Below are 12,012 nucleotides of genomic sequence, written 5' to 3'. Positions count from 1 at the left end.
ATGTATTGTTTTATGTGAATGATTAGGCAGGATGATTTTCACATCATTTTGAAGAAAAAACTCTAGGCGACAAAATGCATTATTCAGAAGTCTTATGGACACATATTTAGTATGTGTTTTGTGGCCTTATTTCAGAAACTTTCATTTTTAGTTTTTTCAATAACCATGCATAAACATTATTCTCTCAAAAATACAAACATGTACATACATGTTGCTCACATATTATGGTTGCCCTGTTTGTGCTAAATAGAGTGTAATTACACATTTGCCATTAATATGTTTATAAGCAACTGAAAAAGCACAAATGTCAGGGCATGTCAGAACATCTCAAGGACCCCAAAAACACCTTAGACCCCAGAGGGTTAAACAGAAGCCCATCGATCTCTGAAATCTCATCTCTGTGATTCCAGTACTCAGCAAGGCTGTAGGGGCACTTCTTCCTCACATCAGGCCCATCTGGATTTTATGACACTTCTCAGGGAAGAAAGCTGTGGATCTTGCTCCGTTGCTTTTCGGATGCTCGTTAGCTTCCTGTCGCTTACAGGTAGCCTATCTACAACTGTGTGAATTTGTGCATCCATATCCTCATCCAGTGATTCGAGTCGGTACGAGATGGACTTCCTATTGGGAAGTGTCCGCTATTGGAATGTCTTTTCCTGGACGGTGCACAATTTCAATATCGTACCTTTGTAGTTGCAAGATCAATCTCTGGTGGCGTGGAGATGCAGCTGCAAGAGGCTTTCTCAGGATGGGTTCTAAAGGTTTGTGATCAGACTCGACAATAACCTTTCTGCCATAGACATATACGTGAAAACGTTTGCATCCAAACACCACAGCGTACAACTCCTTTTCGATCTGTGCATAGTTTTCTTCTGTTGGTGTGAGGGATTTTGAAGCATACGCAATTGGCTTTTGGTCCTGGAGCAGTACGGGCGCCTAGGCCGCTTTTTGACGCATCGACCTGCAGGTGGAGCTCTTTACCAGGGTCATAGTAAGACAGGACAGGGCCAGGCTCTCGTGTGATCAGCTCTTTCATCTTCTCAAATGCTTTCATCTGAGTAGCGTCCCACACAAACTCACTACTCTGTTTCAGGAGCTGCCTCATGGGTGCATTTATTTCAGACAGATTTGGCGCAAATCTGGACAAATAGTTGACCATACCTAAAATGGTTTCCAGTTCTGACTTATTCTTTGGAGGGCTCATGTCTCTTATCGCACTGATTTTTTCTGGGTCAGGTTTAATGCCTTCTCGTGTTAGCTTGTGCCCGAAATAACTGACCTCAGGGACGCATATTACACTCTTGTCTGGGTTGAGGCGTACTCCTTTTTCATGGGTCCTCATTAGCACAGCGCACAAGTTTGCATCATGTTCCTCTTTTGTTTTCCCAAAGACGAATATGTCGTCTACAATGGCTGCACCACCGTCAAGCCAGTTCTGCAATTAGCAAGCAGATAAGTCTCATCTATCTTTCTCTGAAACTTGTCTTGAGCAGAGATCAATCCAAAAGTTAGACGTAGAAATCTGTACCTTCCCACTACAGTATTGAATGTTGTCAATTTTGACGATGACTCTGACAGCTTGATTGCCCAATACCCAGATTTTGCATCAAGCACACTGAAGAATCGTGCTCCAGCGAGTTTCAAGGTTATGTCGTCCAGTGTCGGCAGGGGGTAATGTGGCCTTTTGAGCGCTTTATTCAAGTCTCTGGGGTCTAAACATACCCTGAGTTTTCCAGTGCTGAGCTTTTCAATGACCGCCAGGGCATTAACCCAGTCTGTGGGTTCCGTCACTTTAACAATAACGCCTGATTTTTCCATGCTGTCTAGTTCCTCCTTGAGTCGACTGCGCAGCATGAACAGAATCCTCCTGGGCGGATATACGACAGGGACAGCTGTAGGATCTATGTGTATAGTACATTCTCCTGGAAACTCACCGATCCCGTGAAAGACATCCTGGAACTCTTGCATGATATCACAGGGCTTGTTTGTATCTGCATCAATGGAAAAGACAAGCTTTATCAGCCCCAGGTCCAGGCATGCTCTCAAACCAAGCACCGGAGGTGCATGTGTACTCACAATGTAAAATTCCAGCACAGCTTCTGTGTCTTTGTATCTACAGTTAAGCTGACATGTCCCTTTTACATCCAGTGGCTCTCCGCCATAGCCTGTAAGACGGCGCATTGTGGACTTCAGTTCTGTTGTGCTGAAAAGATTTTCAAATCTACCGGCTGGAATAATGTTCACCTGGGCCCCAGTATCCAATTTGAAGCTAACTTTGCTTGCTTGATATCCTAATTCAAGTTCTGCAAAAGCCTGTTCACATTCTGTGCTTTCATGCTCTTTATTAATTGCATCAATGAACAGCTCATCCGCCTCTAAGATGTCTGTATTTCCCACTGTGTGTACAGCTCTATGTGTAACAGGTTGTTTTGATTTACATACTTTTGAGAAGTGGTTGAGTTTATTGCATATTTTGCCCCGACGGCCTTTTGCAGGGCACGCGTCCCTCTGACTGTGTTGCAGTGCACATCTGCCACATGGCCTGTTCTGTGCTGCTGTTGCATGTGAGTTTATCATCCTTAGCTGGTCTTGCGCAACTTCGTGCGACCGTGCTATATCAATCGCTTTTTCAAGTGTTAAATTAGCACTTTGATTTAGCAGTTTTACTCTGACTTTTGGGGAGTTAGTTGCAAAAACAATACGGTCCCGTACCATTTCGTCACTGTTTGTATATCCACAGTCTTTCACAAGCAGTTTAAGCTCTGTAACGAAGTGCTCGAATGTCTCGTGCTCTCCTTGAGCTGAACATGCTGACGAAATCTCTGCCATGCATCCGGCAAGTTTACGGAGTCCCAATCCATTTTCGGCGTAGGATCCCCCGACGAATCCATCATGCCACAGTAAATAAACTTCTGACACCATGTATCGTTCTTGTGCAGTCACTCAAAAAAGTGTCTTACCAAGAAATAATCAAGAGCACACACGTTTGCGTCTAACTTCAGTCTTTACTGGATATCAACTGCCCCTCATACAGAGAGCTAACAACCAATCAGCATTCAGTATGCAAATCATCACACGTGGATCGATAACATTACAGCGTGATATCTCTTCACCCAAGTAGCAGTGCTTCGCCTGTGCTTCACCCCAATATAGTCCCAAGTCAATATCTGCCTAGGAAATCGCCTAGTCTTAATCTGCATTGCTATTTTTACTCGTTGTGAATATGCAGGCCACAAGAAGTAATTTGTTAAAAAAAAAATTATGTTTTGATCACTTTTACTCACGACATGCTAGCTGGCAACAAAGGATTCCATTCATTATGCTAAACCAAGCTAGCGGCGGCGCTGCCAAACTAAAACAATGCTTGCACTGAGACAAAAATGCGTTTGCCCACCTATCTAAATGTAGGAAAGACGGTGAATAAGCCCTATTTCAAAAAACGGTGGAGTGTTCCTTTAAACATGACAAAGGGACTCTCAAAATGCCCTAAACTATCTTCGTCAGCTGATCTGACAGGGTTATCAAGAGGAATGACAGAAATCACATCTTGACGAGTTTGGCGATGCAATTCCATGGTGAGGTCCTCAAGGTCTGAAACAACTGATTATACCAACCACAATTGTATTTGGCCACAATTGAGGCATATAAATCTGCCATCTCTCTCCTGGAAAAGGTTGCTCAATGAGAGCAACTTGGGGATCACTTTCTCCAACAAACAAAGAACCTGGCTAATTATTATAAACATTTTGAGATGACAGTTCACCAGATGACAAATCAAAAGCAGGACAGCCATCAATAGCATGAAATCTGTTCAAATCCTTTCGAAACCCAGAATATGAGAAAAACTGCCGACTACAGCTACTCTGTGCACACAACAACTTAAACTTTAAAGAAGGATATAAACTGTGTATGACTCATAAATTAGCTATCAAAGAGTTGTGTTTGCATGCAAACTTTTGCAGAGGAAACACTTTAACATTTAAACTAATTTACAAGCTTTGCAAGCAGTTTCCTTACTCTGGGAGACTCACTTGAAAGACCAACATCTATGTTGTAAACTGTGGTCTGCAGGAAGGTAAAGTAGTTGACCAGGGCTTCCTCGTAGGACAAGTTGAAGACATAATGAACTTTGAAAAGTTCATCAAAGGCACTTAAGGAGCTGGTTCCAGAGCAAGGGATAAGGTGCTTGTCCACAACGATGTAAAAGTGGTCGATCTTGCCCTTGATCCTTCCTGATCCCAGTAGAAATGGCTGGTGCAGGACTGAAAAGAAAAAAATTAAACAAACAGGAAGAAAACTAATTACAATGTGAAATGATTCCAAGAATTAAATCTAGTACTAGTAACTTGCTCACATTCAAATGAACAAAAAAATATATAATTAAAATCAATAAAAAAAAAAGAAAGAAAAAACTATATGACACACCTTAACCCAACATGTGCCTAACAAAACCAGCTGGTATCATGCTTTGTGTATTACAGTGAAAGGATAACCATTAAAGGAACCATTTGTGTTCAGCAGTACAAAGAAATGTAAACGGGTTTGGAACAACCAGAGGGTGACATTTTTGGGTGAACTATCCTTACGTGTGTCAGGTCAGAGAGACTAAATGTGCAGAGGGTTCAGTCCCAAGGGGGGACTGAAGGTTGGAATGGGGATGCTACGTTATTTGTGTTAAATTTAACTCATTAAAATGTCAAGTTAAACAAATCACAGAAATTACCCTGTTCCCTTTCGTGGTCCCTCCGAGTTACGTCGGATGACGACGAATGGGGTTTCGCTTAGAAAGCCTATCATCTTCGAGAATATAAAACGAGCCAAAGGCAATGAAATGCCATGGGTCTGCGGAATTTGCATAGCGTAACTCCGCCCGACCCTGTGGGTATATAAGGAAGTACGCTGGCAACATGCAGATATGTCTTCGCTGAGGGGCCGAGACTGAACTCCGGCGTTTCAGCGTTCCAGCGGAAGTGGCAGGGAGACGTAACGTCTCCATTCCCTACTCAGGGAACGAGGGTTACATACGTAACCGAGACGTTATCTATGCCAGATTCTACAATATAAGAAAACTTAAGCTTAAAACTGCTAACTAACATAAACTATGCAAATCATACCTCAATTTGCCAGCGAACTAACGTTAGCAAAATGGCCTCGAGATCCTATCGGTGGTCTGCATAGACAGTAAATAAACTGGACACAGCGACCCCATTGGATTCAACGGAGACAAGTGAAGTCAATTAGAAGCTCTCATTTCCTGATGGTCGAGCGTACTGCGCAGACTCAAACTGAGCTTGACGACGTAGATGTGACGTGAGCAACCCGTCTGTCTTCTAGTAGCTGTGCCAAGAGAAATCTGAATCATTCCCTTCCGAAACTTGCAGAGACGGAGATCGTGAGTAGGAGGTGTCCATGAGCTTGGAGCAGGAGAAACTTTTGCTAAGTATTCTGATTAATTATTTTGTCATTTTGCCTCCACGTCCCCCCGATTGCCGCAAGCTTCTCCTCCTGTCCATATGGTAATTTCTCTACTGTGCGACAGAGAGTCGCATGGTTATGACGCAATCGTTAGCCTATTTTTACAAAAAAATGCTTCTACAGGGCCATAACGTATGATACAAGGTAATGGAACCTTTTATACATTTTCGTGTTTCTTTAGAAATAAATAATGGAAAAATTTAGTCTTTTAACGCCTCAGATGTAAAGTTATTTGCTGTCAAAGTGACGCCAAAATGAATGGGAAAATCAATGGAATGCTAACAGCAGGTGGGGGTCCCCTAATCAATGGCGGCGCATGGGGAAGCTTCAATATTTTGTGAAACAGTGCCCCCCTGGTGGTTCGTCTTATAAGTCGTGTTATCTGAAAGGAAATAATGTTAGCACTCCGGCAATGTTGAGAAATGTACAAATGTTATTCTGAATGGTGAAAATTTTTAACTAAACATGAAAAATGGTAAAAAAAAAATTAAGTGGTTATAAAATATTATACCTGTTTGAACACTCCTCTCCTCGCGTTCGTCCGCCATTAATCAAAAAGGAAATGATGTGCAAGAACCGGAAATTGGATCAACTCAACTCATCACCAGTGTCAATCATAGACATAATAAATACATAAATTGATATTGCGGAGAGCAACTTTCCCATACCTCTCATAACAGGAAAAGAGAAAAATGCCTGCTTCGTGTGCTGCTTGGGGCTGTACAAATCGCCACACAATTGAAAACAGGTCTCGGGAATTACCTTTCACAAGCAAAACTGAACATTTGTTTATGGTTGTATTTAGTCATGATATAATTAGTAATAGTAACGTTAGTTGGCCACCGGAATCAGTCAGACTTAAATAGCTAACGATGTCGCTTAGCTGTGAAAGTTGAAACATGTGTTGACATGATTTATATTATAGTTTTAGCTTACATTATATTTTATATTATAAAGTAAATTTCCTGAAATCTATACATTCATCTAGATTTTCTTAAAACCGATTTTTATGACAAGTACTCGTTTCGGGTACGTACTAGTCACTATTTTATTTACTATTTTTTATTTTCAGAGGAGAAAGGCCAAGAAATTAAAAAATACTACTGTTATTGTGTCACGAAATGTAGTTTTAAGAGTTTTTCAGTCGACAATGCAGTTGTTTAAAGCTCAAATCTGTGGTTTATTTATAAAGATAGCGAGATCCAGGCGATCACCGGGCGCTCAGCGCTCATGTACCCCTCCTGGAACAGCCTTACCCCGGCTAGTGCTTCTGACGTTTGCCGCTGGCTCTGATGTCTCTAGTCTTGTGGTTAAACATGAAATGAAAGCTTTAGCGTTAAGTTCTGCCAGGGAGACTCAATCAGCGCGTCATGTATTACCTCACTTATAACCAATCATGTGCTAACACTCGCAGTATAAAAGATTGGTACTTACATTTGTCGGAGTTCACAGATGCTGACGCTGCCAATTATGCTTCCATTCAGTTCGCAGAAACCGACGCCGGCGTTCACTCACTCGCGTTTCGATTCCAACCATAACAACACAAGTATCGTTGATTTGATCTCAGCAACTTTCGCGGTGCGCGAGTGCGACACACTTGTGTATGAAACAAGCGCGCGCAGCTCGAAATCTCATGAGAGACGATCTCCACACAGGGTTTTTCAAGTTCAAGTTCCACTTTCAAGGTTTTACGTTGGTAGGCGCTTCCAGCGGCCACTGTTTACATGTTCCCATTACTATGATTAAACTTCATTCAGGTAAGTATATTAACTTGCTACTCTACTGTTCCCTTCATCAGCGGTAAAGTTCAAATGACGACTGCCAATACTGCAGTCTGCAACGCAACACTGTAACGCTTTAAAAAGTAGGGCCGGATAGCTCGCTGGTTGTAGCAAGTGTAGCCTATATGCAAAGACTTACGTAACTGATATCCCACAGCGCAGTGGTAATCTATTTTCAGCGTCGTTTATCCCACGCACTCATGGGCAGTTGCAAAATACTAACAACTGTGTTGCTGAATAAAATTAAAACAAGCTTAAGAGCAACTAAGATATTAAATCGGCTTTATATGCATATGCCATATATTACAGCTCGCGCTCCTCATCTGCTCACTCACCATTGTGAGAGTGCCTTCCATCTTAAAGGAGCAGTAGGCCTACCTATTCAACTTGTTTTACGCTCTTTTCTGAATTCGGTATTGTTTCGGCATTTATGGAGATGTTTTTGTCAATCACTTCCCGACCGCCGGAAATATCTCGACTTATAACTGGATGATTGCAGACTTCAACCAATCAACAGGGGGAATATTATTTTACGTATATCTCAGCTCGTTTTCCGTAATATAACTATCTATTTTTCAAACATAAAACAACAGCAATAATGGCGTTAAATTATAACTAAAAAAAAAAAAAGATACATATGACCAAATCATAAAGAAAGAAGCTGACCTTAAAGGAAGCAAGTTGGTCATTGGACGTTATGCATATGCCGTAGTAGACATGGTTATGAAGGGTATATGTTGGGCTTATATGGGTATGTTGCAGGAGTATATAATACAAATGAAGTAAATGATACATTTACAATGCTGATAATTCTCTAAAACTGTTCCACACTATATATATATATATATATATATATAATTTTCCTTTCTTCATATCATCAAGATCTTTTAATACTTGCATTTAAGTTCTTCAGTAACAGAAATATGGTACAATCGCTGTAACACAAATGTTCTCCGCGACTACTTTAATCCACCAATATGCGTCATAGAAATATTTACGTAATAGGTATTTGATATTAAATGTACAAAGAAGGCAGACTAAGGATGCTCAGGTCAAAGGTCACAGACTTTGCCAAAATGTGATTAACACAGTAGACCTAATAGTTATGTTTAAATTATATCATTCAAACCAATCACCAAAAAAAAAAAAAAAAAAAAACTAAAAAAAAAAATCACAGTCAAGAAGACCTGAGTGACATTATATTTACTCATCTGTATGATTTAAATGTTCACGGATTTTTCTATTCAAGGGACTCACTTGGTTGCCATGGCCAGCGATCTCTCGGCCGTGAATAAAACTTCACTCATACAAGAGCAACTCGAGAGTAATGTCAGGTGTACGCTGTGCAGCTGAGAAATAGATTCTACGCTCAAAAGTCAACAACAGAATATCAAGTGTGATTGAGGTTGTATCTTATCAGTATGCCGTCACCTTACTTCAGGTAAGTATTGTACTAAGATTAATAAGATTAAGAATTAGTGGTTATTATAAAAAATAAAAAAAATAAAAAAAAATTATCGAGCCTGCTCAGGCTTCGTTCATTCACGCTTTACAGAAATTATCCTATAGTGGCTGCTAACATCCTTTTGAGTTCGAAGTGGTGGCAAAACTTATGTTGTATGTGCTAACGAAGATCGGTTACATCGAGGCAGATCTTCTTGTTAGACGATCATGCTATTCCTGAGATGTTTATCTGGCAATCAGTAGTCTCCAATTTCATGATTAAGGTCACGTGAGCACATTCCTGACCACTGCAATGCTATAGCTACGCACTTTAGTCTTCAGGTGGCTCTGCCCTTCAGCAACCCTTGTCCATCACCCTGCCTCCTCTAACAGTGATCATGTAATTTAGTCGCTCTGCTCTGCTCAATCCAGCTAGACCATATATCACTGAAGGTGTGGCTCCCTACACCTTAAAAGCTTATATTTCTGCTGTATTTGTTTATAATTTTTCGGTTTTCTTTTCAGATTCCTTTATTTTCCATCCTGATCACGGCCGGTTGTTCCTTCCTCGTCTACAATTACGAAATCGATGTGTGGTGGGTCTCCAGTGTCCCCAGGGTGTGTGTGAGGGGTTTGACTTGGAATGCTCCAAAGATATTTTCATCTACTATGCTGGAATTGTCATTGAGGGTGAGTAAAGTGCATTGTTTTTGTCAGTCCCTTGGATGCAGTCAGGCTGCTTCTCCCCGGCACAGGGGGTGGAGTTTCAACAGCTCGTATTGCAGCTTCGATTACTCTCACAGACATTTTCAAACTTTTAGCTTTATGTTCAAACCTGACTCTGACAAATATGGAGAGACTCAGAAGCGTCAACATGTAGACACCATTTCCAGATGGTTAGTTGATGAATTATGTAGCTTATGCGTAGTAATCTTCTAGTCATTCATTAACTCATTCTGTCTCGATATGCTATAAATCATATTCTGGGAGCTGGATTTATGTAACTTTAGGGTTTGCGATGCCACTTATCCGGAAGGAATGCCGCACAGTCCCTTTCAGCGTTGTTGTAGTCCTTACAAAGCAATCTCTTTAAATTAAGTCTTCCATGTTTGACTGTGCGTTGTAACTTTGCAGTTGTTGAAATGCTTTAACAGCAACATTACAGAAAGTGGAATTCATTTAACCCTCTGAGGTCTGAGCTGTTTTCTGGGCCATGGAGGTGTTCTGACATGCTCTGACATTTGTGTTTTTTTCTGTTACTAGTGACATTTTCATGGCTAAAGTCTAATTACACTGTATTTAGCACAAACTCTGCTACAATAATATATCAGCAGCATGTATGTAAAAGTTTGTAGTTTTGAGATAATGACATTTATGCGTGGTTTGTGAAAATACAAAAAAAAATTCTCACTGAAATAAGGCCATGAAACCCATACTGATTATTTCTTCACAATACTTTTGAAAATTGTATGACATAGCCTAGAATATTTGCTCCAAAACTATGGGAAAATCACCCTGACTGCTCATTCAGATAAGACAATATATTGATTTAAAATTTCTAAGACGTGTTTTGTGTGACAAAGCCATATGCGAAGAGGCGTGATCATCTCATGAATATGTAAGCCTTCAACACCTGAGAAAGACAAAGACACTCCCCTAACTGCCCTATTAGGAGCGATCAGGCCCTGTCATTCAGAGCAACCTTGCACAAAGAATGAGGAGATTTAAAAAAGAATGGCTTTTAGATTGTTTGGATTTATTTACAACACAACACAATCCAAAAATACAAATGACAAAAGAGCACATTGAAAACAATGATCCAAAGACAGAGACCTTTGTGCCATTCCTAAAAACATTGTACATACCTTTCATTTCCAAGGTGTTTGATTTTCACTTTACCATGTTCATGTACAGAGACTCATGTGAATGTTGAAGTCAGCAGGACTCAGTTGCATCTGGTCCCTGAAAGAAAAAAAAAGAAGAAAAAACTGTGAACATACTGATATCAAGAGAAACTATAGGGCTGCACGATTTTGGGAATAGATTTAGATTTTTCTGGTTAAAATTTCTTTTTAAAATTCACAGAATACACACACACACACACACACACACACACACACACACACACACACACACACACACACACACACACACGTTTCCAACAATATATAATGAACACCAGGTTTGTTGTGCCTTGTAGGCATAGGCTACGCAGTGCTGCATAAAATAATAATAACAATAAATTAAATCTTCCAAAAGATTTCAAGAACAACTACGCTAGAGAAAAATATATTGATTATCATATGTTACTTCAAATGTTTCCATTCGTTATGATGATATGAAATGAGATAATAGTAAAAACATAAAGCCTAATGTTTGGTGCATTTTTCCTTTCAAACGCAATCGCGCTCCAAAATATGATACATTCAAACCCACAGCGCGCTCCAAAATATGCTACTCAAACCCACAGCGCGCTCCAAAATATGATACATTCAAACGCCATCGCGCTCCAAAATATTAAACATTATGGTTATACATATCTATGTTTGAGCAGATATCCACAAACAGTATTTAACAGGAAACACGGGTCTAAATTAGGGTGACCAAACGTCCTGTTTTCCCAGGACATGTCCTGTTTTCACGACCTGTCCTGGCCGTCCTGTCTGTTTTTTAAAAAGTGATGAAAATGTCCTGGTTTTCATTATTTTTCATTGGGCCATTAAGAGTGTAGGCTACTTTAAAAACACGCTTGCCTTTGCACACAAAACAAATGAAACCGGCTTCGGCTTCGCCCCGTCTTGTTATAATCAGCGCGTTCTTCAATCCGCAGCGGCAAGCAGAGAGCACGTCAGAATACAGAGGAGAGGCCTGTCTGTGTGTGTGTGTGTGTTCATCGCAGCCTCATTGTCATTGGTCTGTCACTGCTTGTCCATGTCAGAATATTTGAAATGACCAATCAAATCAAAGTAGGCGGACTTTACGTTCACAGAATTTTAGCAACGTGACGCTTTCAGTACGGTCAAGTGCAAGGTAAGATGTAAGTAGGCTAGCTAACAGCGTAAAAAAAAAAAAATGCCCAAATGTAAATTCACAGATGATTTACAGAGAAAATTCCCGTGTTTTCGTTTCCGTCGGGATCCGTGTTAAAGCAGAATTCATGAACTGCAAAGCTGACATGTGTTAGTGTCAAATAAAGGTGCTAGCTACCTAAAAGCGCACATAAAGAAAGTAACGTTATAGGCTAAGAGAAGATCAGGAGGATTGAAATAGTTTTTTACTGAAATAGTCTAGTAGTTTTTTTAAAATGTATTTT

The 12,012-nt window shown here is 40.4% G+C and overlaps 2 long non-coding RNA genes across 5 annotated transcripts in view; both read left to right on the top strand.

Annotated features, from left to right (window-relative positions):
- The window catches only part of LOC309505700, a 95,249-nt gene that overhangs the window by 59,913 nt on the left and 23,324 nt on the right, over positions 1-12,012 (top strand). The window lies entirely within an intron of this gene.
- LOC309505694 overlaps positions 1-12,012 on the top strand; it is a 37,243-nt gene that overhangs the window by 19,355 nt on the left and 5,876 nt on the right. For 2 of the 4 annotated variants that reach the window (XR_014208549.1, XR_014208550.1), the window contains exon 3: positions 9,225-9,389. This is a non-coding gene — a long non-coding RNA (uncharacterized lncRNA). Of the gene's footprint in view, positions 1-9,224; positions 9,880-12,012 lie in introns of those variants that run through there. The other 2 variants (XR_014208551.1, XR_014208552.1) reach the window with 1 other exon arrangement.

Source organism: Leuciscus leuciscus (assembly GCF_965113295.1).
Source record: "Leuciscus leuciscus genome assembly, chromosome: 9".
NCBI classification, from domain to species: domain Eukaryota; kingdom Metazoa; phylum Chordata; class Actinopteri; order Cypriniformes; family Leuciscidae; genus Leuciscus; species Leuciscus leuciscus.
The sequence above is the reverse complement of the archived record's forward strand: the minus strand, read 5'-3'. Positions and strand labels throughout refer to the sequence as shown.